Source organism: Furipterus horrens, unplaced genomic scaffold (genome assembly GCF_987537825.1).
Source record: "Furipterus horrens unplaced genomic scaffold, mFurHor1.1.pri manual_scaffold_5, whole genome shotgun sequence".
NCBI lineage: Eukaryota > Metazoa > Chordata > Mammalia > Chiroptera > Furipteridae > Furipterus > Furipterus horrens.
The window spans coordinates 180,792,364-180,796,938 of record NW_028327175.1 but is presented as its reverse complement, the minus strand read 5'-3'; positions in this window follow the sequence as shown (position 1 = coordinate 180,796,938).

The following is a 4,575-nucleotide window of genomic DNA, read 5'->3' as shown; positions in this document are numbered from 1 at the left end:
AGTTCTAAGTCTGGTCATGATTTTATGATACATATTTTATAATACTTTACATGTATGTGCATGTATATTAAATGTTCATTGTACAGAGAAAACAATCTGGATAAATACACTTCAACTTAAAAGTGGTTATCTCTGAAGGATAGAATTATAATGTCTATCATATATTTCTTTAACTTTTAACATTTTAAGAATGAGTGTGAGTTACTTTTGTAATCAGAAAACAATGAAAATTAAAAACAAACTAAAAAACAAATTTATTTTAGACAGTGTGGGCAGTTGGCCCTTGTCTGGGAATATCACTCATTAGTCAGGTGGTTATGTGGTCTTAGCACCTGTTTTCAGCTGCAGAGATATTGCTGCCGAACACAAGGACGAAATCTTCCCCACAAGCCCAGCCCAAAGGCAGTTTCCTGTGATTTCTTTGTGTTCTGCTTCCACCCCTGACCTCTCACCACACTACCTGTCCTCTTGTTCAGCTGGGTTTGATGAACATCCATCTGACTATTAAGATTCCCAATTCTGTTTTTCTCTTTCCCAGCTTGGCTTGACCCCCCTGGAGCTCACATTACCTCAGACCTTCTAATAAAAGCGGGCCTCTTTTTTCCCCCTATATAAACAGGGCTTCTGGCCATTTTCTTGCATGAGTCAGACTCTATGTAAATGCTCTGGGTGAGTGTAAAATATGGGCTTGATTAATTAAAGATATTGAGCACAGTAAATTCTTAAAGCTATGTTTGAATGGGCAATGGCAATGATACCAGGTGGAGGATGTTCCCCAGTTTCCTGACAGTCTAGGAGTGAAGGCCAAACCACTGGAGCAAGACAAAAGGTAACTAGTTGGCAGTGAGGAGACTGCAGAGTTTGGGGAGGTGGGGATATGGGGCAATGATGAGGGGCTTTGACAGAGAGACTTCTCTGGGTGGAGAATTCACCAGAGTCTGGAGCTTCTTGAAGACAAAGGCTGTTGAGGTCAACTGGGATTTACTGGGCTTTAGCTAATCTTTGTCTTGGAGACACACAGATTACCTGTCTGGCCTATTTGTGGGAGTGTTACCCAGAGAACAAAACTCAGTGAAAGAAAGGCCTGGGAGAGCAGAACTCCTCTGAGGCAGAAGAACCAGGCCCCAAGGTAAAGCTGATGGCCCCCCAAGGAGAGACAGAGACAGAGACAGAGACAGAGAGAATGAAAGGGGAGCCAGGCAGCCCAGTGAGTGCTTCTAGTCATCATACTAGAAAGGAGTCAAGAGCAGGTCCAGGAACCCAACCTGCAGCTCCTGTATGATTCTTAACTCTGTGTGGCTTTCCCAACTGTGTTGTTTATGTTTTTACAGGTTTGTTTCCATGGTGATTAGCAGTAAAGCAGCAAAAGCTTTAAAATAAAATGTGTTTATCTTTAGGGGCAGCAAGGAAAGGAGAGCTGAGCAGGCGGTCAAGGTGCTTCTCCAAGGAGACAAAAACAGACTGGTCCCCAGGGCCCATTTCAAGAAGGGGAAGATCCAGACCTGGCAGCTAACTTGGGCTAAGGAGGGCCTTGGGGGCTTAGTGTTTATTTAAAAATTGCCCTGTGAATGTTTGCTTTTATAGTTCTAGCTAGATGTTAGAATGAAACCATGTCTCATGTGCTCTTATATTCCCAAGAGCCTGGTACAGAACTGGGCATGTATCAGAGACACTAAATATATATATATATATATATTTAATTAAAAAGAATCTTACATTTTTTCTCCTACTTTAAGTGCCATGACCAGGAATCGAACCCTCAACCTTCGAGTATGGGGACAATGTTCCAAGCAACTAAGCTACCTGGTTAAGGCCGAATTTTACTTTTTAAAATTTTTAAAAAGATTTACTTTATTTGTTTCCAAAAAGAGGGGAAGGGAGGGAGAAAGTGAGGGAGAGAAACTATCTATCAGCTACCTCCTGCACACCCCCAACCAGGGACCTGGCCTGCAACCCAGGCATGTCCCCTGACCAGGACTCAAACTGGTAACTCTCCAGTCTGGGGGACCATGCCCAACCCACTGAACCATACCAGTCAGGGCCAAATTTTACTTTTATACACATATATGTGATGCATAAATGTGCCCTTTTTGTTTACTCTTTTTCCTTTGCTCTCTCCCCTCCCTCCTCTCATAGAATTTATATAGTCATTTATAAATAGAATACACATACATATAGTTTTTGTCAATATGTTTTACAAAAATATAATTATGTCATCTTAACCACTTTTCTGCCTCTTGCTTTTCTTCCTCCACAATACCTCTTGGAAATCTACCAAGTAAACTCTATACAGGACATTCACATTCTTTCTAATGGCTGCATAGTAGTTCAGAGTTGCACTATAATTTGTTCAAGATGTGTCCGTGCTGGAACCCCTGGCTTTCTAGTGCCAGACTGGCATTCAGTGACACCTGGTTGGTAGCTTAAAACTGGGCATGGTGAGTACATGTACACCATAAGAATCTGCAAGAGCTGCAAACCAGTGCTTTTCCCTGATTTTAACTAGCATACCACTGTCCCCTATTAATGGGTTTTAGTTTATTTCTAGTCTTTTTTTTTTCTCCCTAGTGTGTGACGGAAGTTGGGGGAGAACGGCCATTATGAATAAACAATGCAAACACACACATCCATACATGTATAGATATCTATATCTATCTCCTTATGTGCTGGTGTTTTTATTCCTTTGGAATATAAAAGTGGAATTGATGGGTCAAAGGGAATACATATTTTCAATTTCAAAAGAGTTTGCCAGATTATAAAGGGTTGTAGAAATTTATATTTTTACCAGCAATGTACAGAATGGTTTTCCATGCATCCTTGCCAGCAATAGAAATTACCCTCATTTAAATTATTGCTAGTTTAAAAGATATAAAATGATATCTTATTTTACTTTAATTTGCATCTCTTTGAGTACTAATAATTTTGAGCTTCATTTCCTATACATGTTGACCATCTAACACTTTTGTGAGGAGCCTTCTAATACCTTTTGTCCATTTTCTATTGGGTTGTCTCCCTTTTGCCCATGTATAAAACCTTTTTGTTTATTGTTGTTTTTAATTATCTGTCTGTCCTGAATATTTTCCCACAAATCTAGTGTTTGTCTGGTAACTTTGTTTTATTGATAACCATACAAAAGTTTTTTTTGTTGTCACAAGGTAAAATATGTATATATATATTTTTATAGCTTCTGGATTCCAGGCTTCATTTACAAAGCCCCTGCTCTCCCCTATATTGGATATGTAGACTCCTAAATTTTCAAGATTGTTATTGTCTTACTTTTTACATTTGTATTTAATCCAGATGGAGTTTATATTTGTACACAGTATAAAATAGGAGTCCAGTTTTATTTTCTTCCAGATGGAAGTTGCCTTGGCACCATTTATTAAATAACCCATCCTTTTTCATGGAATTGAAATACCAATTATGTCATATAGTAAATTCTCATATATGTATATAGTCTATTTCTGGGTTCTCTATTTTTTTCCACTGATGCATTTATCTATTCTCATGCCAGTACCAAAGTGATTTAATTACAGTGGCTTTATAGTATATTCTGTTATCTGGTAAGGCAAGTCGCACCTCTTATTTCTCTTTTTAACATTTTTAGTTGCCAGTAAAAGCATTTATTCTTCTATATAACTTCATTTCATTTAATTTTTCTTCCAAATAAAAATGTTCTTGTTATTTAATTAGAATTGCATCAAATTTGTACATTAAAACTGACATTTTTTAGCAATATTATTTCCAAAGATATTTATGGAGCACCTACTTTGTGACAAGCTCTGAGGATATAGCAGTGAAGAAGACATACATGGTTTCTGCCCTCTTTGAGTCTAGGTTATTTTTTAGATAAATAAATGGCCCAGCAATTCTACTCTTGGGTGTATACTCATAAGTGTGTGCTAATATCCACAAAAAGAGATGTACAAGAATATTCATAGTAACTTAATGCCTGATAGTAACACAATGGATACATAAATTGTGGTATATTTATACAATGGTATACCTCTCAACAATGAAAAAGACTGAACTGTTGACACCCACATCAACACAGATGAATCTCACAGATGTGTTGAGCACAAGAAGGTTGACACAGAAGAGTACATACTCTACGATCCCATTTATATGAAGTTCCAAAATAGGTAAAACTCATCTAGAGATAAGGTAGAATAACGGCTACTTTTGAGGGGTGGATTCATATTGATTATGAGGGGACAAAAGGGAAACTTCTGGGTTGGTGGTCATACTCTACATTTGATCTGGCTGGTGATTACATGAAAAAAATATATATAATGAACCACCCACTTTTACTGTTTGTCAGTGATTCTTCAATTAAAACAAAAAAAAGGGGGGGGGATTCATCCTCACAGAACTGCCCTACTCTCTTTCAGGGTGCCTAGGATGAGTAGCCATCTGCCCACCCCTGTCTTCTGCCTTCTCCATTTCTGAGAAACTGAATGTTCTAGTGCTTTCTAGGCTGGGCTACTGCAATCTTGAAGTGTCTGCAGCTGCTGTTCAGGTCATGATATTCCAGCTTCCTCCCTTCCTTTTCAAAAATATATGTTGAAAAATCTC